Genomic DNA, 25,454 nt, shown 5'->3' on the forward strand with positions numbered 1-25,454 from the left:
TTTCCTGAATCGTGAGAAAACATACCATCCCAACACTCTGGAGACAGCTGTTTTTCTCATGGCAACAGCTGTAGTGACGGTACCCTGTGGGCAACATCAGATCATGTTGTGGACTCTGGGTTTCCCCGGAGACACTAGTTAGAGCCTTCTCTACAAGCAAAGGACACATCAAAGGAAATGACAAAATAGAGAGAGCAAATAATTTAATGGAGCCATCCAAATTGTTTTAAGTCCAACCTCAGAAAAAATTCACTCTTACCTAAACTGTGTCATACGCTGATAAAGTACACATCTGATTAAAGATTCATCATCATTAGCACCATAATTACGACCATCATCAAAGAGCTGGAATGAATAGATGCAGTGCCAGGGCCAGGTGGTAAGCTTGGCGACACACAGAGGAAGAGACACACGCCAGCCTTCTTCCTGGAGGTCTAGAATCGACACTTCTGATGGCCTCCTGGGCAGTTGCCTCAAATTATCCCAGGAGCAGGAACATGCAGAACTTCAAAAGTCCCAAACAAGCTTCTTATTTTCCTTTCCATAGAGCTCTCTACCTTCCATTTCATCCTTTTCCTTGTGAGCAGCACCAGCATTCACTAAGGTAGACACTTAGGAATGATTCAGACGTCTGAGCATCCCCATCCCCCTCATTCATCGAATTCTTTAGCTTATGGCACTGAGATAGTTCTGTATGCCCAATTGCTGCCTCCTTCAACATTTCATATTGTTTTCTGCAAGTATGTACTGTCTTAACCTATTCAGGCTGCTATAACTAAACCACTGTAGACTGAGTGGCAGTTCTTGAGCTGAGAAGCTTAAGACCAAGGTGCTAGCAGTTTCTGTGTCTCATGAGGACACACCTCCTGGTTCACAGACATATTCTTGCTATATTGTCATCTGGTAGAAGGGGCAAGAGAGCTTCCCTGAGGTCATCACCATCCACTAACATTAATCATCCTCTGCTTCAGGCATTCTACCAGCGGCTGTGTTATGTATTGGAGAAGGCGATGGCACCCCACTCCAGTACTCTTGGCTGGAAAATCCCATGGATGGAGGAGCCAGGTGGGCTGCAGTCCATGGGGTCTCTAAGAGTCGGAAATGACTGCGCGACTTCACTTTCACTTTTCACTTTCTTGCATTGGAGAAGGAAATGGCAACCCACTCCAGTGTTCCTGCCTGAAGAATCCTGGGGACGGGGGAGCCTGGTGGGCTGCCGTCTATGGGGTCGCACAGAGTCGGACACGACTGAAGCAACTTAGCAGCAGCAGCAGTGTTATGTATTTATTTTTCTCTCTATTCCAGCAAACCAGTGACCCACACAGTGCAAAGTGTAGCACTTTAAAGAATATGTTTATTGACCTAATCACATGTGTCTTTTTATAAAGGCATCAATCCTATTCATGAGGGCCCAACCTCCTAATAGCACCTAATCCTCTTGGGGGTTAAGATTTCAACATACAAATTTGGGGGGGACAATACAAATTTGGGAGGACATAAAATTTCACTCTACAGTATATACCTTTAATTCATCCTCCTCCGATCCATTCTCCACAGTTTATCAAAAACTAATAATTTCTGTTGCTAGCCTATATAAACCATTGCTTAACTTCCTTTGGCCTTAGGATGACATCCAAGCTATTTTTTATATTTTTATTTTACATTGGAGTATAATTGATTAACAACTTTATGTTGGTTTCAAGTGTACAATACAGTGATTCAGTTACGCATACACATGTATCTATTCTTTTTCAAATTCTTTTCCCAATTAGGTTGTTGTAGAATATTGAGCAGAGTTCCCTGTGCTATACTGTAGGTCCTTGTTGGTTATCCATTTTATATGTAATGTAGCAGTGTGGACACGTCAATCTCAAATTCCCTAACTATCCCTCCCCACAACCATTTCCCCCTGGTAACCACAAGTTCATTCTCTGAGTCTGTGAGTCTGTTTCTATCTTGTAAACAAGTTTGTTGTATCATTGTTTCAGTTTCCTCATATAAGTGATATCATATGATATTTCTCCTTTTTGGTCTGACTTACTTCAATCAGTATGACCATCTCTAGGTACATCCATGTTGCTGCAAATGGCATTATTTCACTCTTATTAATGACTGAATAATATTCCATTGTATATATGTACGGCATCTTCTTTATCCATTCCTCCGTCAGTGGACAATTAGGTTGTTTCTGTGTCTTGGCTGTTGTAAACACTGGTGCAATTAATATTAGGGTGCATGTATCCTTTTGGACCATGTTTTCTCTGAGTTTATGCCCAGGAGTGAGACTGCAGGATCGTGTGGTAGCTCTATTTTTAGTTTCTTAAGGAACCTCCATGCTGTTCTTCACAGTGGCAGCACCAGATAGCATTCCCATCAGCAGTGTAGGAGGGTTCCCTTCTCTCCACACCCTCGTTAGTTGAGGGCGGATTAGTTCTTTGTGGATTTGTTGATGATAGCCATTTTGACTAGAGTGAAGTGCTATCTCATTGTAGTTTTGATGTGCATTTCTCTGATAATTAGTGATGTTGAACATCTTTTCATAAGCCTCTTGGCCATCTGTATTTCTTTGAAGGAATGTCTGTTTAGGTCTTCTGCCCATTTTTTTGATTGGATTGTTTGTTTTGATGATATTAAGCCACATGGGCCGTTTGTAAATTTTGGAGACAAACCCTTTGTCGGTCACATCATTTGCAAATATTTTCTCCCATTCTTGAGTTGCCTTTTCATTTTGTTTATGGTTTCCTTTGCTGTGCACATCTTTAGCATAGTACAGGAAGCCTTTAATCATCTGAGACCAAGTATCATCTGCTGATCTCCACTAATTGAAACGTTATGCTCTTTTGGTGCTGAACTACTTTCATTGCCCCAAATGTTACGTGCTCTAGTCCTTTGCACATGCATCCCTTCGGCCAAAAATACGTTTTTCCTTATGTTTCCCTTGCCTGAGGAACATCAGCTCATCTCTGAACCCATCACAGTTGTCACATCTCACAGGACCGCTTCCTGACATCTCTCCTTCAGTCCTGTGCCTTCCTGTCCTCTACCCGTGACTTGGCCACACTCTGTGCTTGCACTTACCCCCCTCTACTCAGGTTATGTGCCAGCCTCCTCATCTATACACTAAACTGTTTACCGGGGTATTTGTCACCAGCATCTCCAATAGTCCCTGATGTGTACTAGGTACAGAATAGATATTTTAAACTGAATGGGATTGGATTGAGCAGAATTACAATCTAGATGTTAAGGGAGTGCAGACAAATAAAAAGATTCAAATGCCAAGTGCAAGATGAGGGCTGAGAGCTGTTCAGAAGAGAGAGTGATTATTCCAGGCTGGGGAGATGTGGATGAGGCAGCACATTTGATAATATCATTTGTATTTCATGGGCACATATGTTCATTTCAGTCTCTCAGAGATGCAGTAAATGTGGAAGTGGTTGATTCAGAAGTGTTGGGATAGTATCAGGCACACTTCTGGTACATAATGTGTTCCTTAAAGCGCTTGAAAAGTCAAACAGTAGAGGTGTCCATGGATGCTTCTGTTGTTCAGTTGCTCAGTCGTGTCCAACTCTTTGCAACCCCATGGACTATAGCCTACCAGGCTCCTCTGTCCATGGGATTCTCCAGGCAAGAATACTGGAGTGGGTTGCCATTTCCTTCTCCAGGGGATCTTCCTGACCCAGGAATTAAACCTGCATCTCCTGCATTGGCATGCGGGTTCTTTACCACAGAGCCACCAGGGAAGTGAATACTTATGGGGGAGGGAAAGGTAGAAAACTAGATATTCTCACAATAATTTCTCTTCTGTTGCAATAACCATGGTTCCATCTCCACCATGGACCACAGTCTTGCTCAGATTAAACACAAACAAACTCCACTGGGGGGCACAGAGTTGCCTAGTCAGTGGTCATGTAGATCTCTAAAGAGTAATACAGGGTGAGATATGAGTAACATATAATATTAATGCACATGTGTATTATTCTATATACATATATAGCCCTCCGAGTTCAGGCTGCTATAGCAAAGTACCATAGACTGGGTAACTTATAAACAATGGAGACACATTTCTCACATCTCTGAAGGCTGGAGCATCTGGGAGCCAGCACCATCACATCTGCTGAGGACCTACTTCTGAGTTACAGACGGTTGTATTCTCATTGTGCCTTTACAGGGTAGAAAGAGGGTGAAGGAAAGTCTTTCATAAGGACACTAATCCATTCATGAGAGCTCCAACCTCATGATGTAATCACCTCCCAAAGATCCCCGCCTCCTAATACCACCACCTTTGGAGTTGGGATTTCAACATATAAATTTGGGGGGGATGCAATCAGTCCATAGACTTCCTGGTGGCTCAGACTGTAAAGAATCTGCCTGCAAAGCAGGAGACCTGGATTCAGTCCCTGGGTTGAGAAGAGCCCCTGGTGAAGGAAATGGCAACCCACTCCAGTATTCTTGCCTAGGAAATCCCATGGACAGAGGAGCCTGGTTGATTACAGTGCAAAGGGTTGAAAAGAGTCAGATTTGACTGAGCAACTAAAACTTTCACTTTTCTTTTACAATCAGTGCATAACAAGAGTGATTTATATTTTTTAGCTACAGAAGCTATATTTCGTTTATTACCTTCTACCAAGCATTAGAAGGGGCTCATACAGGGTTAGGTTTTTTAAGAAAGGTGCCCTCTTCTTAGGTCCATGGAAGGATGTGCCTAAATGCTCCTCCTCTCCACCAAGACCCTTTCTCCCTCCACCCCTCAGGTGTCTGCTTTATGGACCTGAGTTCTCCTTTGTGCTCTCCAGGTCTCACTGCAGCAAGCCTAGTGCTCGTTAACTCCTTAGCTGACCTACGGAGCCAGTGTACACCTCAGCAAAGCCAGTGATGTATTTCTCCAGAGACAGCACAGCCCGGTCTCACTTGAGACAAGTCTATCCCTCCTGTTAGCATGACACAGAAAGTACAACAGCATAATGCTAAGGAGTATTGATTCTTTTCTGGGCCTGCTTTACTTCAAAGAACCACCACGTACTTGTCAGTAGCTTTTCCCTTGACATTGGGACTGGGGGGATGAGCTCTGATCAGATTATTTTTATTTCATATATGACTCACTCGCATCCCATCCATCTCCAGTTGAAGGGGAGTGTCTAGATTATTTCACCACATTGATTTAGCACAGAAATATACTATTAAAAATACGTCTAAAGAATATATGCAGGCAGTGACTATATTTGAGATTGCATGCATGAGTCATGTAATGATTAGCATTTTCATCTTGTTCAAAAGCCATGTAATACTAGGAATTTTAGCTAAGGCTCCTACCCAGGGTAGAATGTTGTATTCCCATAGTCATGAATATGTGGACAGGTTAATTTAAATCAATAAAAATGGAGAGTCTGTAAGGTGAGATATGTCCAGTGCCCAAGGGGAGAAGTGACCTGAAGATCAGGACATGAGGAACACTATCGTCATTTAGTCATTAATGTCATTTAAAAGTTAAGAAACTTAACCCTTAGGTAACTACACTATGAATAAGAGGATAATCTAATAGGAAGGAATGTGTTAAGACTATTTTCTTTGGATGACTAAATGCATAGTAAGAAAAGGTTATTTAGTTAGTTATCGGCACACAAACCACTGCCTTGCTAAGAAAATGGTGCTTTTGCAGGGTACTGTATAGATGTTTTCTCATCTGTAAAGTATCACTTTGAGGAAGCAAGAGCATGAGTTTTATTTATTTTATTTTCTCCAAGTTTGGGGAAAAAAACAAAAACAGATCCTCCAAAGTTGAATATTTTGAACTGCAGATATTGCGCAGAACTCATGGTTATAAAAGTTGACCTTAGTATCTTAGGGGATAAAATTATTTTACCATAGAATCTTGACAAAATCTAGCCACTCTCAGATATATTCCATGAAATTCTGCAGCTGTTTTACTGCCAATTGGTCCAATGTCAACTTTGATTTCCAGTTATTTATTGTTGGATATTTTATGTTACTTTTATCCAAGAGCAAATAAATACACAAATAAATAAAGAGATTAGAGCTTTTTAAGCTGCTTCCCTAATTCTTCATTTATTCATTGGTTTAATAGACATTCACTGAATGTCTTTAAAGTTCCAGGTCTATATCAGAGCACCAAGAGAAGGCTAAAGGGTAAAAAAGGAAGAAAAAAGGAAAGAAGAAAGGCACTATTCCTGTTTGCAAGGCTCCTGCAATGTAGTACAGAGAATTAGAGGAGAAAAATAAAGAGTTAAAATGAGACAGAATGTCACACATGTTATGTGAAAGGTGCACACAGAATGCTATGGGGTTTAGTGAATGGGTCATTCATGTCCAGTTAGTGACAGTGAAGAAGACAGTGGAGGGTGTCATGTTTGAATTCGATCTCAAAAAGCAACCTGAGGTATATTGGAAAATGTAGATCACAGAATGGTCTGAAAAAAACATGTTAAGGGCAGAAGGTATAGGGTAATTCCATGCATTATCAGAGGGGCCACACACCCATCCCATAAAATTCTGTACATAGTTCTTCTGTGGAAAGATCCCCACTTTTCATCAAAATCTTATAAAGGGTTCATATTTTTAAAATGCTTAGGAGCTCGCTGGTTATATCATGTCAAGGGAATAGCAAGAAATTCGAGTTAATATGCAATACACATTTTATCTTATAAACAACAAACCAAAAAGAAAGCAGTTTAAATCAAGGAAATGGGACTCAGAGAGGTGATGGGTCTTGATAGAAGTTAGAATGAATTTTAGAAGCACTCCTTAAATATATGTGAAGAGTAGGCTGTATTTACTAGACAGATAAGAGTCATTGAATTGCTTTTGGACACGGGACACATATGGAAGTTATGTAGAACAGAGGTTGTTGTTACTGGAGAGGGCAGAGTCCAATTCCACAAGGCCAATTGGAAAGGTATCACTGTGGCTCAAATCATAACTATAGATAGTTGAAAATAGAGTGGTAGTAGAGGGAATTAAAAGGAGATGATAGAATCAAAAAGCTTAATAAAGGTGAAATCCATAGACTTTGGAATGGAGCAGGTATAAATAGTAAAGGAGAAGTGGATGTCTAATCTGTCTCAGAATTCACTCTTTTGAACTGGGAGATGCTATTGAAATACAACACATAACATGCAGGGAGAGCAAGTTTTGGGAGGTAGGTAATACTTGTTTGGACTATGAATGGTTTGATTAATGAAATAAATTATGCCAATGTCCTAACAAAATTTATGGCTATACAGTTAGTGTTCAAAAGAGAATTGGCATTAACCTAACAACAATTTCATGGTAAGAGCAGACATCCATTTATTGTCCTGATATTGACTTCCTACTAAGATATACACATCATGTGAAAGTAATAATAATACAGTCAATTGAGCCTGTTTTGTGGCCATTACATGGAATAGTAGGTGTAGAAAAAGTCAGAATAATTCTTATCCTGCCCATTTGTGTGTGCATGCATGTTAAGTTGCTTCAGTCATGTCCAACTCTTTTTGCGACCCCATGGACCGCACCCCACCAGGCTCCTCTGTCCTAGGATTCTCCAGGCAAGTATACTAAAGTGAGTTGCCATGCCCTCCTCCAGAGGATTTCCCCTGCGTCTCCTGCATTGCAGGAGGATTCTTTACTGCTGAGCCACTGGGGAGGCCCCATCCTGCCTGAAGGTTTATGAATATTGATTACCATAGTTGCATCAATCCCCATCACTTATAAAAATGATGCTATTGTTGTTCAGTCACTCAGTCATGTCTGACTTTTTGGTGTTCTATGGACTGCAGCACGCCAGGCCTCCCTTTCCCTCACGATCTTCTGGAGCTTGGCCTAGTTCATGTCCATTGCATTAATGATGCCATATAGCCCTCTCGTCTTCTGATGCCCTCTTTTGCTTCTGCCCTCAATCTTTCTCAGCATCAGGGACTTTTCCAGTGAGTCAGCTATTCACATCAGGTGTCCAAAATACTGGAGGTTCAGCATCAGTCCTTCCGATGAGCGTTCCTTCCAGTGAGTACGCTGGGGTGGTTTGTCATTCCCTCCTCCAGTGGACCACGTCTTGTCAGAGGTCTCCACTATGATCTGTCTGTCTTGGGTGGCCCTACATGGAAGACTCATAGCTTCATTGAGTTATGCAAGTACCTTTGCCATGACAAGACAGTGATCCATGAAGGGGGAAAATGATGCTACTGACTCAATTTAGTAAGTATTAAATGACATGTAATAGGAATGATATGTGACTGGCTGTTATAGGGACTTTTAAAGGTGAGGGAGGGGTTGCAAAAAAAAAAAAAAGAATATTGTCCTGAAGGTAAGCAACTGATAGTTTGGTTAGACTTGTCAGGAAAAACACAATCACTGGTTTCCCATTGACAGCGCATTCGTATCTAAACCTAAAGTGCTTGAGGGCTTCCCTGATGGCTCAGCAGGTAAAGAATCTGCCTGCCAATGAAGGAGTTGCAAGAGATGCAGGTTATACCCCTCAGTCTGGAAGATCCCCAGAGGAGGAAATGGCAACCCACTCCAGTATTATTGCCTGGAAAATTCCACGAACAGAGGAGCATGGTGGGCTACAGTCCATGGAGTCACAGAGAGTTGGACACGACAGAGCACACCTGCAAAGGGCTAGGAGCCTCATAAGATATGCATATCCCTTTTGCTTTTTCCTTGCAAATAGTTTTACTCTGGTAGAATTTGTAGGCAGATAAATTGTAGGATTTGTAAATTGTAGATAAATTGTAGAATTTGTAGGATCAGTTAAAAAGTCAAAAAACAAAACTTGTCACTATAGAATAGGAAGAAACACTTGCAAACTTAAATACTTACCTCCATGAAGTTGATGGTAGCCTTTGGATGCCAGAGTCAAAAAAATAATATTTCAAACTTCTGGGCATATCTTCAGAGTTTAAGCAGAAATCCACTGTGAACTGTTCTAGCCTCTGATTATTGTAGGTCTGAATCTGCCAAACACAGAAAACCTGACAAGTTCTCTCTACCTTAAACTCTAATTTCTGTTCTGTGTGTAAGGCACACTGCTTCAATATTCTTGAGTTTCTACTTCGTATGCTTCAATATTCTTGAATTTTCATTTTGGTTTGTCTCTCTCAGACATTTGTAACTTCCTGTCCTGTTGGCAATACAAGTTTTACTTTTCTTTCAGTTAGACTTTTGTTAAGGACACAGCGAAAATAAATGATTCACAGTGAAAAGACAAAGCCAGGACGCGTGCCAGTTACTGAGGGCTCTCCTCCCACCGTGCCTGTCATCCTCCTGCAAGCTGCTGGCTTCTCTGAAGAGGTTCCAGCCTTTGTTTGAGACCCTAGAGCTCTGGACCAGCAGCTGGCATATGTCATAATTAGTTTAGAGTTGGACGGTTCTGTGAGTGTTGAGAAATAATGAGATTTGCCAGAAAAATTATTAGCAGAACATCTTAAAGATTTAGATCAAGGTTTGCCTCTCCTTATTCTCAAGTGTTAAATATGTGAATGGCATGGCCTGCCATAAAAAGAGAATACTCTTCCTGCCAGTGTGAATGGCCCAGAAATAGACGACTGGAAGTAAGAGCATCTGAGCTGTGAACATATGTGGTGCCATTACCAGCAAGTGGAGTTGGATGGAAAGAGAAAAGGACCAGCCCCTGATAGCTGAACTGAGAATAGCAGGGCATCTCTCAGGGGCCTCCATGGCTTCAGAAGTCAGTCATTCCTAAAGCTGTATAGATCAGCCCCTACGTTTAAATCCCCCCATCTTCTTGAGGTTTTCTAGTGAAGTTATAGATTATGAAGGTTTTCCTTCATAGGAGCTGTAAGATCTAGTAGAAACAGCTTGGCCCATCTGAAGGCAGTGGAATACGGTAAAAAAAACATAGTGTTCTGAAGTGAGATGAATTGAACCTGAATCAAACTTCACTTGTCCCCTACTATCTGTGTGACCTTTCCTTGGAGTAAGTTAATTTACAATGTTGTGTTAATTTCAGGCATGTAGTAAAAGGAAGCATATATATATATATGATCATATATATGACATATATATGATCATATATATATATGATATATATAATTTAATATATGTATTAATATACAATAGTATATATGTATATATACATATAATTATATATATGTGTATTTTCAGATTCATGTCTCACATAGGTTATTACAGAATAGTGAGTAGAGTTCTCTGTGCTATACAGTAGGTCCTTGTTAGTTATCTATTTTATATATAGTAGTGTATGTATGGGAGACGGCAATGGCACCCCACTCCAGTACTCTTGTCTGGAAAATCCCATGGACAGAGGAGCCTGGTAGGCTGCAGTCCATGGGGTTGCTACAAGTCAGACATGACTGAGCAACTTCACTTTCTCTTTTCACTTTCATGCATTGGAGGAGGAAATGGCAACCCATTCAAATATTCTTGCCTGGAGAATCCCAGGGGTGGGGGAGCCTGGTGGGCTGCCATCTCTGGGGTCACACAGAGTCGGACACAACTGAAGCGACTTAGCAGCAGCAACAGCAACCCCACGTTTATCCTTTGATTTCAGTTCAGTTCAGTTCAGTTGCTCAGTGGTGTCCAACTCTTTGTGACCCCATGTACTGCAGCACCAGGCTTCCCTGCCCATCACCAACTCCTGGAGTTTGCTCAAACTCATGTCCATTGAGTCAGTGATACCATCCAACCATTTCATCCTCTGTCATCCCCTTCTCCTGCCTTCAATCTTTCCCAGCATCATGGTCTTTTCCAATGAGTCACTTCTTCACATCAGGTGACCAAATTATTGTAGTTTCAGCTTCAGCATCAGTCCTTCCAATGAACATTAAGGACTGATTTCCTTTAGGATGGACTGGTTGGATCTCCTTGCAGTCCAAGGGACTCTCAAGAGTCTTCTCCAACACCGTGGTTCAAAAGCATCAATTCTTTGATGCTCAGCCTTCTTTATTGTCCAACTCTTACATCCATACATGACTACTGGTAAAACCATAGCTTTGACTAGACAGACCTTTGTCAGCAAAGTAATGTCTCTGCTTTTTAATATGCTGTCTAGTTTGCCATAGCTTTTCTTCCAAGGAGCAAGCGTCTTTTAATTTCATGGCTGCAGTCACCATCTGCAGTGATTTTGGAGCCCAAGAAAATAAAGTTTCTCACTATTTCCATTGTTTCCCCATCTATTTTTCATGAAGTGATGGGACCAGATGCCATGATCTTCGTTTTTTGAATGTTGAGTTTTAAACCAGCTTTTTCACTCCTCTTTCACTTTCATCAGAGGCTCTTCAGTTCCTCTTTACTTTCTGACATAATGGTGGTGTCATCTGCATATCTCAGGTTATTGATATTTCTCCTGGCAATCTTGATTCCAGCTTGTGCTTCATCTGGCCTGGCATTTCACATGATGTTCCCAACCGTTTTGCATTTCCTATGGTCTTCCCAACCCAGGGATTTAGCCCAGATCTCCCATATTGCAGGCAGATTCTTTACCAGCTGAGCCACAAGGGAAGCCCCAAAATACTGGAGTGAGTAGCCTATCCCTTCTCCAGTGCATCTTCCCAACCCAGGAATCGAACCGGAGTCTCCTGCACTGCAGATAGATTCTTTACCAACTGAGCTATGAGGGAAGCCCATCCTTGGTTTATCCATGGTTTTCCTTTGGTAACCATCAGTTTGATTTCAAAATTTGTGAGTCTGTTTCTGTTTTGTAAAAAAGTTCACTGTGCCATTTTTTAAAAATTTCATATATAAGTAATATCATATGATATTTGTCCTTTCTCTTTCTGACTTCACATACTATAATTATCTCTAGATGTATCCATGTTGCTGCAAATGGCATTATTTTATTCCTTTTTTATGGCTGATTAAAATTCCACTGTATGCATGTACCACCCTTTCTTTATGCATTTTTTTGCCAATGGACATTTAGGTTGCTCCCATGTCTTGGCTATTGTAAATAGCGCTTCAGTGAACATTGGGGTGCATGTATCTTTTTGAATTATGGTTTTATCCAGATATATGCCCAGAAGTGTTGTGTGACTTAAGCATTACCTAATGGAGTCATTTAAGCCATGTTGTACTTATCTTCAAGGTAAGAGTAAGGATCAGTCCTGCTTTATAAATATTTGTCATGATAAAATGATAATACATTTGAATTGCTGAGCAGAGTGCCTGGCCCTTTGTAAGAGCTCAGCAATGTTGCTATTATTGTTATGATATATCCTCAGTTTTTTATAGGGTGTTCAGCCATCTCTCCATGAAATGTTTCCCCTCGTGACTCAGCTCAATAAGCTCTTCACACATCGATGAATCTTCCTTCTTCAAGAACCTGCACTTGTGTGTCCATCCTATCATCCTCTGGCCCTCCTCTCACTCCTTCCTGAATCCTGCTGCCATGACTGTGGGACATGTGATTTGTAATAAACCTATGGGCTCACCTTCTTCTCTGTTTCCAAGAGTCAGTTGTGTTTTTCTTGGAGCAGTGTCTCCTGTATCTCGTCCAACATCACCTTCTCACAAAGAATCATATGCATTCATGTTTTCCCTTACCAACAGGAATGATTCTATTCTGTCACCTTCCTCCTTTATTAAGTTAAAACTGACTAAAGAAATATAGTTACTTTAAGAAATATAATTAGAAGAGGAAACCTACAAAGACAGTGCATTGGAACATTTTTTTTTTTAATGTAAGGGCATAATTTATTATTTAGACTTACAGGGGAAAAAATCCCATTTTACTGATTCCTACTTTTAAAAAGGGGTATGATCAAGTCAATTTAGATCCCTGGGTGGGTCATTATCCAGAAAGTTGGATCATGAAAATTACAGTTCATTAATATGTTTACAAATATGGATTTCATGTTAAGCATATATTTTAGTAGAAGAAATCATGTATGTGTACATATTACATAAGGTAAAAAAATTAATCTTGTGGCTTAAATAAGTGCTATGAAAGCTCAGAGGAGAAAAAGTAAATTTCCCAATGAAGAATCAGGGTAAGTTTCTTAGTGAGAGAAGAGCTGAATTTTGAACGATTTAGGTGTGTGATTGTGGCTTTCTTGTTTGATGAATACACTGCAGAAGAGAGGCATAGGCAGGCAGCGTGTTTGCTTGTAGTTAACTGTTAGGCTCCCTTGTACCCTGTCATGTGGTATCTATTTTCTTCTTTGTACCCCAAATATTACTAAATCAACTGATGATGGCCAAAACATTTGGCTGCCTTCTTTGGTCTATAACAAATGTCAACAAGCTTTTTCTCTAAAAAGCCAGATAGTAAACATTTCCATCTTTGTAAAAGTCACAGGGTCTCTGCTGCAACTACTCAATTCGGCTGATAGCATGAAAGCAACCATAGACAACCTGTAAACAGTGTGCATGGCTGTGTTCAGATAAAACTCTGTTTACAAAAGCAAGCGACAAGTTTTGGCCTATGGGTGGGCAGGAATTTTCCAGTCTCTGATCCATAGGCTCACTGATGCATCAGTCCAAAGAAAATATTTCTGTGCCCTGATGTTCCGAGGAATGGTACTTTAACAGGTAAGGAATCAGCATTCCTCCTGGGCTATGCAGCCAGCTGTCAAGGGCAATAAGGGGTCTGGGGATGGTCTTATTCTGCTTGCAAGTGATAAGTTAACCTGACACTGTTTCAAAAACATTGCCATAAGACATGAGATTCCTGGATCAGAAACAAAGGAAATCATTGTAACAGCAAAGTTAGAGCATCAGCATTTCTTGTGTCAGTTCCTGGTGCCCTAATTCCCACGGGGGAGTGCAAAAAGAGCCAGACAAGGACTGCACATGTGGTGCTTTGTATTATGGGGGAAAACCCTGAGTTCAGAGAACTCAACCTTTTATAGCAGGCAGTAAGTCTGCTTGACCTGTATTACACTAGACAATAAATGTGCCTGCCCTTTGCTCTGGAGAGAAACTGTGTCTCTATTTCCCATGGCTGTTCACCCACCATACAGACATCCATGAACAGAGAGATATTCTAGAACAAAGACAGATAGTGCTTCTACCTGTAAGATGTGCAGAAATGCCAGAGATTCAAGAAGTGTCTGCCAGCCAAGCCTCCCAAACCATCCCCATGTTCTTGCAGGTCTGGAATGCTTTGAAAGAAGCACAAAGTTAAAGCAAATGCACTTAAATGTCTACAGAATTTACCAAAACATGTATAAAAAGAATCTAGGAAGTGGGCAGAAGCACTGTGTACGTTTTTAACACAAAATCCCAGCTAATCAATCAAGATGAACATCAGCCCTCTTTCAGTGCCATCTCTGGCGTATATTTCTTTAAAGAAGATTACACGAAGATCAAATGACTTCAATGCCACTTATTTACACTACAGGTTTTAGAAAGTTTTTACATGTATAAACATGGTCCTTGGAAGAAAAACTATGACAGTCTAGACAGCATATTAAAAAGCAGAGACATCACTTTGCCGACAAAAGTCCATATAGTCAAAACTATGGTTTTTCTAGTAGTCATGTATGGATGTGAGAATTGGACCATAAAGAAGGTTGAGCACCAAAGAACTGATGCTTTCAAATTGTGGTACTGGAGAAGACCCTTTGATAGTCCCTTGGACTACAAGAAGATCAACCCAGTCAATCCTAAAGGAAATAAATCCTGAATATTCATTGGAAGAACTGATGCTGAAGCTGAAACTCCAATACTTTGGCCACCTGATGTGAAGAGCCGACTCATTGGAAAATACCCTGATGCTGGGAAAGACGGAGGGCAGAAGGACTAGGAGCGACAGGATGAGATGGTTGGATCACTGACTCAATGGACATGAGTTTGAGCAAACTCTGGGAGACACTGAAGGACAAGGAAGCCTGGTGTGCTACAATCCATGGGGTCGCAGAGTCAGAGATGACTTAGCAACTAAGTGTGTATACACAAACATGTGTATACATGTTTGCATGCACGTGCACATTTATGGAAAAGTACCCTTTGTTTGCTATTCAAAGTTTACAAGGAAAAGGGAAAAAACTGTTGTTTACCTGAACATAAGGTGAGAGGCTTCAAGCTTCAAAAAAACTGACCAAAATTTTAAACATATTAATGAGTCACCCTCTCAGAAGTTTAAAATTAATCTCTCTGTGTGTTCAGTCGCTCAGTCGTGACCAAGTCTTTGTGGCCCCCCATGGACCGTAGCCTTCCAGGCTCCTCTGCCCACGGAATTTTCCAGGCAAGAATACTGAAGTGAGGTACCATTTCCTCCTCCAGGGAATCTTCCTGACCCAGGGATTGAACTCACATCTCTTACATCTCCTACTTTGGCGGGAATATTCTTTACCACTAGCAGCACCAAGGAAGCCCCTCAAGTGATCTAGAATAATTTTGTTATTACTTTTGACTCTATTCCACAATCCATATATCTCATCACTGTGACTCCTTGATTTTGACACTGAAAGTTTGCACCTCTTGACCTCCCTCAACTATTTTACTCATTCCTCTCATTTGGCAACCACCTGTTTTATCTCTGTATCTATGACTCTGTTTCTGCTTCATTTTGTTTATTAATTTTTTGGTTTCTTAGATTCCACATATAAGCAAAATTATACAGTATGTCTTCCTCTGTCTGACTTCTTTCACTTTAGCATAATATGCTCCAGGTCGATCCATGATGTTGCAGATGCCATGAAGTCACCCTTTTTTATAGCTGGTGACTGCAGCCATGAAATTAAAAGACACTTATTCCTTGGAAGGAAAGTTATGACCAACCTAGACAGCCTATTAAAAAGCAGAGACATTACTTTGCCAACAAAGTCCATCTAGTCAAGGCTGTGGTTTTTCCAGTGGTCATGTATGAATGTGAGAGTTGGACTGTGAAGAAAGCTGAGCGCCGAAGAATTGATGCTTTTGAACTGTGGTGTTGGAGAAGAGTCTTGAGAGTCCCTTGGACTACAAGGAGATCCAACCAGTCTGTTCTAAAGGAGATCAGTCCTGGGTGTTCTTTGGAAGGACTGATGCTAAAGCTGAAACTCCAGTACTTTGGCCACCTGATGCAAAGAGTTGACTCATTGGAAAAGACTCTGATGCTGGGAGGGATTGAGGGCAGGCAGAGAAGGGGACGACAGAGGATGAGATGCCTGGATGGCATCACCGACTCCATGGGCATGAGTTTGAGTGCACTCCGGGAGTTGATGATAGACAGGGTGGCCTGGCGTGCTGCGATTCACGGGGTCGCAAAGAGTCGGACGTGACTCTTTGAGCGACTGAACTGAACTGAAGTGAATATTCTACATACCACATCTTGTTTATCCATTCATCTCTCAGTGGGCACTTAATTTGCGTCCATATCTTGGCTACTGTGAATAATGCCACAGTGAGCATAGGGGTAAATATGTCTTTTTGAATTAGTATTTTTGTTTTCTTTGGGAAAATATACTAGAAGTGGAGTTACTGGGTCATTTGGTCGTGCTGCTTTTAATTGTGTAGGATCATTCATTCTGTTTCACACAGTTGCTGCACCAGTTTACAATCTCACCAACAGTGCTTGAGAGCTTCCTTTCTTTGTGTCCTCTCCAACACTCGTTATTTGTTGTCTTTTTGATGATATCCATTCTGACAGGTTTGAGTTGGTATCTCATTATGGTTTTTGAATTTCTCTTATAATTAGTGACGTTGAGCCTTTTTTCATGTGTCCATTGCCATCTATATGTTTTCTGTGGATAAATGTCTATTCAGACCCTCTGTTCATGTCTTCAATCAAGTTGTTTTTTATATTTAGCTGTATGAATTCTTTGTGCATTTTGGATATTAGCCCCTTATCTGATATATTGTTTGCAAATATCTCCTCCCATTTATTAGTTAGCCTTTTCATTTTGGTGATAGCTTCCTCTATTGTGCTTAGTTTATGGGACAATATGTTTATTTTTGCTTTTCTTTCCCTTGCCTGAAGAGACTTATCCAAAAACATATTGCTAAGACCAATGTCAGCAGTGTACTGCCTATGCTTTCTTCTAGGAGTTTTAGGGTTTCAGGTGTCCAAGTCTTTAATCCATTTTAAGTTTATCTTTGTTTATGGTGTGAGAAAGTAGTCCAGTTTTATTCTTTTGCATTTAGCTGCCCAGTTTTCCAAGCACCATTTATTGAAGTTGTTCTCTTTTCCCTATTGTATAGTCTCGCCTCCTCTGTCACTGTAATTATATAATTATGTTAATTATGAGAGATGACCTAGGCTGTCCCCAATATGCAATATTTGGAAATAGAATTTACTGTCCATGAAACTATTTGACCAAAACCAATAGACTAAATTAGAATAAAGCCCATATTTTAAATGGTCTATTTTCAAATAAAATATCTCATGTAGCTATTACTGAATCAGTCTACTAGCAAAGAGACATAAAAACAAAGAAAAAAATAATTATTTTCTCAATAAAATACGTTCAACTGTGCAGATAATGGTGGCTTTTTTCAGTCTGACATGGCAAAATACTAGTGACCTAGTATAGCGTGAATTCCTTGTAGAGACACCTTGGTTCTTCTCCAGTGTCTCCTTTGGAGTTGTACTTGGTTTTATCATCAGTTTTCATTCAGATCCATGGGTACATGGAACAATTCTGCTTCTGTTTCTTGGCCAGGAGTTGCTTGAGCCTGAACATCTTATGAGAAGACCTGGCGAGGAAGGGGGAAAACCACACATGCCATGATGGCAGACAAAAGGAGGGGCTTGATCATTTTTTAACTGACAGCTATAAAGTTTTTGAAGTTCAATGCCCCATTTATTTTACTGAAATGGAAGATGTGTTAATTTTGCTCTTGCTCCTGCAGTCACTTTTTAAGCCTTTACGTATTGCTACGACAGTAGTGCAGGTTCCGTGGAGGAAGCAGGATGTAGGATCATCAGTCTTTGTAAAGGCAGTGTGTGATTGACATCAGGGCACATGTGGTACACACATGTGTGAGCAGAATGCATGAGCATGAGGGCAGCCTGGTCAGGGCAAGCAGGATGTTGATGGCTAAGAGCTGAGAGCAAGACACCTTGTGCTGCACAGCTCCCCCCCCCCCAGAGTACATCTGTGCCTCTCTGAGCAACTGAAGATGAGAAGGAAGATGGACACAGGCAAACAGCAAACAGATGTAGGTATCTGTGCGTTTTCACTTCAGAAGACTTGTTCCTTCCTTTTACCCGTTGGCGTGTCTGGAATCATGTATCTAGACCTGAATCATTTTTAACTTGGACTTCTGGAACTACAGATGGCCGATTCATCTGACGGATAATGACTTATGTACTTTCTTGAGTATAGACATCTTTCAAGCATGTCCCTATTTGTAGATGTGGACTCAAGATTCCTGGGAAATGCTGTTGACATCTCTCGCTCATGTCTCATGGAAATGGGAGAGATGGTTTGGCAGTGAGAAGACAAAGCTGTGGCAGGCATCAGATTTCACATTTTATTTTTGCCATGCTTGTACTTTGTTCCACTCTCAGTAGCAGCATGATGTCAGTCACATTTCAATCAGGTGAAAACCTGAATTTTTCATATTAATTAAAGTTCGATGGATTCTTTATAAAGAATACATGAAAAGATCAGCAGTGGTGGGGTAGGGGAAAGTCATATGGGGTGGATTTTCTGCAGATTAGCTGATTTGAACTTCCCCCTGGGTTTTCTGGATGGATTCCAAATATAGGAAGAAATTGACAATGTGACTTCATCCTGCATGATTTTCTTCCCTGGTGAAGAAGACCACAAGGAAGAGGGAGAAGAAGTGCTTTAAATGAGTAGAGATAGAGACAGATTCATGTGCATGTGTGTTTGTGGGTGTATGTGTGTGTGTGTGTACTGTTGTTCTCCCCTGAAATAATACAAAATTGTGCAGGAAAAAATAGAGTAATAAAGCTTCTCTGTGTGCATGTGTCTCTAGCAGCATACGACAGGCAGCATACTAAGGCCTGTGCCCCTCAAGCTCCCTTATCCCGGTTATAACAGGTACCCAGGAAGGCATCTGAAAATTCAGCTAAAGTGGACTTGCCCTAGTCCCTCGATTATTACCATGTAACTAGTCAAATGCATCTGAGTTCAATATTTTTTTTTAATCTTCTAACTCAGCGATCCCCAGCCTTTTGACACCAGGAATCTGTTTTGCGGAAGAACATTTCTCCATAAACCAGGGGAGCAGGTGATAGTTTCAGGATGATTCAAGTGCGTTGCATCTGTTGCGCACTTTATTTCTATTATTATTGCGTCAGTTCCACTTCAGATCATCGAGCATTGGATCCCCGAGGTTGAGGATCCCTGTTCTAATGCGTAAATGCAGGTTTTTGTTGGGAGGAGCGGCACTGCTCCCCCAGTGCAGCTTTCTTTGTTGTTGCAGGAGGGTTTTCCCGAGTTGCGGCATGGCGGGGTTACCCTTTAGTTGCAGTGGGTGGGCTTCTCACTGTAGTGGCTTCTCTTGTTGCAGAGCACAGGCTCTAGAGCTCGTAGGCTCAGTAGTTGTGGCTCACGGGCTTAGTAACCCCGCAGCATGTGGGATCTAGGACCAGGGATCCAACTGGTGTCCCCTGCACTGCAGAGTCTTAACCACTGGGCCACTAGGGAAGCCCCAGAATGCAGATTTTCGAAGCATCATTTGACAAAGACATAGATAAGAAAAAAAAAAATCAACACTGTGGAGACATGTATAGTCTAAGTGAAGTCACTCAGTCGTATCTGACTCTTTGTGACCCCATGAACTGCAGCCTATCAGACTCCTCTGTCCATGAGATTTTCCAGGCACAAGTACTGGAGTGGGTTGCCATTTCCTTCTCCAGAGAATCTTCCCAATCCAGGGATCGAACCTGGGTCTCCAGCATTGTAGGCAGATGCTTTACCATCTGAGCCACTGGGGAAGTCCTTCATGAATAGCCTTACTAAAACTAAATTCAAACTTAAATTCATAAACATCACTCTAGTGGAACTGCCTGTTACACATTCTGAAGGTTCATAAAATCTGTCCTGAGTAAGAGAGATAGTCTTCGTCCTTATTCTCAGGTTCAGTCAACCTCCTGTCAGCTGTCTTCTTCCCATAAGGTTTCTGAAAAGATCCTGACTAAAGGAAGTTCACAGACACTCTGTGCCCTTACAAGCTTCAGATTCCTAATGTCTGGGGCTTCCCACTGTAACAGTTACTGCTGTTACAATTCCTGCTATGTTAATACTATTAGTCTGCCTGCTTTATCCATCTCTCTCTTCATATCTGTCTCTACTTAGGAAAACTTATGTTACTCTTTTCATCTTTCACACTTCAGTTTTGGGGCTCTGCATCCGTCTGTGATAGTACCCATTTCCCACATGGAAGTAATGTTTCACATGATCCCATTGAAACCTTTCTCAAGACTTCACTTGTTGTTTGATCAGTTGCCCTGGCCGAAGTGGAGTTTAGGATATTCACTCCTGAGGACCCAATATATCTCTTGACGGTGATTCTCCAGTCATGGGACATGAAGTGGTGGGGGTAGGGGAAAGTCACTTGGGGTGGATTTTCTGCAGATTAACTGTGGGCTGACTTGAACTTCACCCTGGGTTTTCTGGATGGATTCCAAATGTAGTAAGAGATTGATAAACAATGTGACTCATCCTGCATGATTTTCTTTTGAGTGAAGTGGTAATAGTGCACGAAGTATGACAGAATTTATTTAGCCATTATTGAGGCATTAACAAAAATTGCATAAACATACTATTATACTGATCATTCTTTAAAAAGCAAAAACAGGTTTCTCTCACAGTGGGACTGACTCTGTTATAGTGATTGGGTGATAGAAGACCTATAAAAGTTAGCAACAACAGCTCTGGTCCCCAAGCAATGCAGTTTCTCTAGATCCACCCCCTTCCTTACTATGACCATAACATCATGATTGTACCTCTGATGTCAAATACCAGGTGGAATAATTTACCCCTTCCTTATGTTCTTTATAAGAATGAATAACTTCCAAGGACAATGCCTCTGTGAAGTGCCTGCCCCCTGGAAACCACATACGTTTATCTCTGATGCTTTTTGCTTTCTTTTTTAATGCCCCAGCCCTCCCAGCAGTGAGGCAAAGGGTACAATGTGAATATGCATTTGAAGAGCTCTCATAATACCATGAAATTGCATTTTAAATACTTTATCTTTTTCATGCCTCTTCATTGTTATAACACATTACTGACTTGCAATAAGTCAACTATTGGTTATGTTTAATGTAGCATGCTGATATCTACAAGATCTTTAAGTTGTTGGGGAGAAAAGCCTTTTTATAAATGAAATGAAACATGGTATCATGTTATATGAGTCAGAGAAACCAAAAAGAAAGAAAGGGAAAGTGCAGTAAAGTAGGAATGAAGGTTGGTAGGGAATATGAGGATGAAATGAGTAGTATAAATATTTTACAATCAGGCAACTTAGTTGAGATTAATTTAAAGAAGTCCCATAAACAATCACCTGATAAAAAATTTTATGCATTAAATGAATAGAGAAAATAAACATTTTATGACACTTGATCACTGGTATGTATTATTTGGGAAATAATATGCAAGCCTATTTATTCTCTCCTTCTCTTGGTTGCAACTACCTTTTGTTCACTACCCTCTTGGTTAGAACTTAGTGAAGCAAGCAAGTAAATACCATAACTAAACCAACTGATAAATTCTGTGGAGATGTTGTCAAATGCTGAACGTCACAATATACATTTCTAATATAAAAATAAATAATTTTGAGTGCTTTCTCCTTGCCTGTCATTGTTGTAGACTGGCACACTCTTAGTGAGCAAAATAAGGGTTAAGTCTCCAATGAATAATAAAATTAAAATGTGCAGAATGGATATTTAAAATGAATGCGTGAGCCTTTAAAATTCATGATGATTTGTTTGTACTGATTTGTAATATGAAATAGAAAATTTGTCTTCAAAATTGTTTTTGAATGCTTGATGATAAGTTTGAATAAAGCCAGCCATCACGAATCTGCTAAACTCACTATGAATCACAACAGGACACCAATGCCTTCTTTGACTTTAATAGTGAAAGACATGACTCAAATGTTTTATTTGATAATAATTGAAAACCTTGGTATTGAGCAAATTTATTTTCTACCATGAGACTATTTTTTTATGGAATGAATGCAATACATTTTCTAATCCATCATTCAAAGGTTATTTTCATTCATCAATTTAGAATGTACTTTCTTTTTAAACAGCTTTTTTTTTTTTTGGTAAGGAGAATGAAAGAATAGAAAAGTCTTCTTTAAAATTGCATATGTGGTTTTTCTACTTTCTGATTGACCAAATGAAAATATGATGTTTTTTATATCTTTCATTTTTTGAGAGAGGAAAAATGCTATGTAGTTTTATCATATTTCTTTCCTAGTATATACACTGAATGTTATGTCCCCTCAAAATTCATATGTTGAAACACTAACCCCCAAGATGATGCTATTAGGAGATGGTCCACCAGGAGGTGACCAGATCTTGAGGGTGGAGCTGTCATGAATGGGATTAATGCCCTTATATGAGACACCATGGGCTTCCTTTGTGGCTCAGTTGGTAAAGAGTCTGCCTGCAGTACAGGAGACCCAGGTTCAATCCCTGGGTGAGGAAGATCCTCTGGAGAAGAAAACGGCACCCACACCAGTATTCTTGCCTAGGAAATCTCATGGGCAGAGGGGCCTAGTGCTATACTATCCAAGAGGTCGCAAAGAGTCAGATAGGACTCAAAGACTAAACCACCACCACCGTGAGACCCCACAGAGCTCCCCTCCTCTTTCACCATGTGACAGCACAGGGAAAAGACACTGTCTCTGAACCAGGAGAGACCACATCTGCTGGAGCACTGATCTTGGACTTCTAGTCTCCAAAACTGTGAAGAATAATTGGCTGTTGTTTAAGCCACTCAGTGTGTGGTATTCTGTTATGGCAGCTGGAATGGACTAGGATACTTCCTTATTAATACATACATAGTAATAGAAAGTCAAGACAGATAATAAATCAAAGAATTAAACCCTGCTGACAGAGGATGTTTTTAGAAGGAAAGCAAGGTGACTTTCAGCAAATCTCTACAGGACGAGAAGATAGGAGCCTTTTGATGAAGCCTTCTTTAGTGGTACAACTTTAAAAAGGAGAGGCTCCATCTCTCTATGTCCTCTGCTCTCAGAGTGATAGATACACATGAAAAGATGATCACTCATAATGCAAATCACTGATTTGATGGAAATATTTGGGGAAGGAGAAAAAAGTTTCTTCTATTTTCACTGAAGGAGTAATGCTCTTGGATATTAAGAATGGAATGAATCAATTCACTTATGAAAACTTTTGTGGGAGCCAAAGAGAACTCCTATTCTGGTTGAAGACAACAGTGACAGTGACTAATAATTGAAACTGTTTGTTTATTGCCTATTGTGTATCTAGAGTTTTGTGTCCTTGTCTTTAATTCTGCAACCACCTTTCATGTCAAATTTTACTACCATCATATATATTGCAGATGAGCAAAATAAGATTTGAAGAGGTTAACTGATATACCCAAAGATAAATAAATAGCAGTTTCTTAAGACTGAGTTCCAACACAAAGCTTCATCTTAAAAGTAGAGACCATTCATTGCCTTGTACTACCACCTGGATGAAAGAGATCCTGAGTTAACACATTTGGGAAAGGTCATGTTCCCTTAAAAGGGATCTACAGTTTAAAATAAAGCAAATTTAATGGAAGAAAAAAAAAACAGAAGAAAAATTTAATAAAGGCATAAGCAATCACTAAATTTTATTTTAAGCTCATTTCTCACAACATTCTTGCATTCCATTCCGAATTTTGCTGTGGGTTTTTCTGGCATACAAAATGAAAACTATAACAAGCCTTTTGGGTAAAAGTAACTCATAAGAATTGTAAGATTCTTTTAAGAAAGTTTGACAGTAGTTTATATTAAAAGAGAAAAAAAAAATCAAATGCATACCAATCTCTTATCCAATGAAATACCCAAAGCCCAGTTTAAAGATGAAAATATTTCTCATGATTCACTTTCCAGAATCTAAATATATGGAAAATATGTACTATTTAGATAACAGGTAAATTATGAAAATTGTCATCATTTGAATAACCTTTCCTAAAGAAAGAACAAACTTCCAGATGATTGAAATTTTATTTTTAATCTGAATTCTTCTGCCACAATTAATATTTGAGTCAAGCCTCCCTCATGTTGACCGGAAAAAAGCTAATTTTTTCCCTCATACATAAACATTAATATTTAATTTGCAAATAATAAGGCTTGCTTATGCAAAAAAGGGCGTGGTTAATTTTTGAAATTGTTTAATAGCTCATGGAATTTGAGAAGAGAAATACATCTGAACCAATGAAAAACCAGAATTACAAATGATATCAAAACTCAGTTTTTATCTTACCATTTCTGTTCCTCTCTATTTTCCCTTCTATCCATTTCTCTCCATCCCTCCCTTTCCCTCTCTGTCCCTCCCTTCTTCCACATCCATCTTTCTCTCTCTCCCTCTCTTTCTCTTTCCCTCCCTCCCCTAAAAGAATGCTACCTTTCATTTTCTAATCCATATGACAAACTTATGATGACCTCTAACACCCAAGCTGTTTTTCATAAAGACACCATCTGGGTTCTACATCCACCTACCTCCTGGAAGAACTGAGCTTGAGCCAGCATGAGTCAGACACCCTCTTCAGAACCAGTCAACTGTGTCTCTGTGTGCACAGTGTTATGTGTACAAAAGGGACCACGGTGGTACTTACATGGATAGAGGTTATAAATCCAAAAATTGAGGCATTGACCTCTGAGAATAAAATCCATAAATGTCACTATTCTATAACTTAAGTAGCCTTTTCAGTGCCATTCGAGGATAATGATCACATTAGCTTATCCTTTGGATCTTCCAGACCTTAAGATATATAGTCCAGTGTTTCTTGACTCACCACAAATCAGCCATCATTTTAAGATGAACACCGCTTGATTCAGTTGCTTTCTGAGTCTGGACTCATGAAGCATTTCAACTGTACTTGGCATGAGTTATTAGTACACTTAGGGAAGCTGCCAAAATATGCAGAATGTCTTTGGCAGAAGGAAAAAAAGACAGATGGTCCCATCAAATGGATCACGTTCATGGGCATTAAATTAGATTCAGAGAGAAAAAATGATATCTGCTGGGGGAATGTTTAAAGGGTTAAGTAGTTCAGTTATCATAAGCTCAGACATAAAGCTTTGGAAAACTGACTGTGAATTTGAGGATATAGGCCAGATTCCAGATATTAAAATGGTAATAGGAAAGGATGCTTCATGATCTGAAACTCTACAACAGAGTTCCTAGGGGCTAGGAAGCGCTTGATAGTTCACACTGGCCAACAGAGTCAGACATGACCAGAGTCAGTGTGTAAAACACGTCAGTGTGAACGACAACTGCACAGGAGAGCAGGATGCTGGGCTGAATGAATCACAAGCTGGAATCAAGATTGCAGGGAGAAATATCAACAATTTCAGATATGCAGGTGATGCTAATCTAGTGGCAGAAAGTGAAAAGGAAC

The 25,454-nt window shown here is 40.2% G+C and overlaps 1 long non-coding RNA gene and 1 pseudogene across 7 annotated transcripts in view; one reads left to right on the forward strand and one right to left on the reverse strand.

Moving 5' to 3' along the window:
* LOC147361189 (uncharacterized) overlaps positions 1 to 25,454 on the forward strand; it is a 94,826-nt gene that overhangs the window by 22,892 nt on the left and 46,480 nt on the right. Inside the window, exon 4 of one of the 7 annotated variants that reach the window (XR_015139885.1) lies at positions 12,205 to 12,381. The exons of the other annotated variants lie outside the window; for them this stretch is intronic. This is a non-coding gene — a long non-coding RNA (uncharacterized LOC147361189). Of the gene's footprint in view, positions 1 to 12,204; positions 12,382 to 25,454 lie in introns of those variants that run through there. 7 annotated transcript variants of the gene reach the window in all.
* On the reverse strand, positions 17,413 to 17,585 carry LOC147361190 (large ribosomal subunit protein eL39-like; annotated as a pseudogene).

Source organism: Bos grunniens, chromosome 13 (assembly GCF_055505025.1).
Source record: "Bos grunniens cultivar Pamir isolate PY7600 chromosome 13, Bosgru_T2T1.0, whole genome shotgun sequence".
Lineage (NCBI taxonomy): Eukaryota > Metazoa > Chordata > Mammalia > Artiodactyla > Bovidae > Bos > Bos grunniens.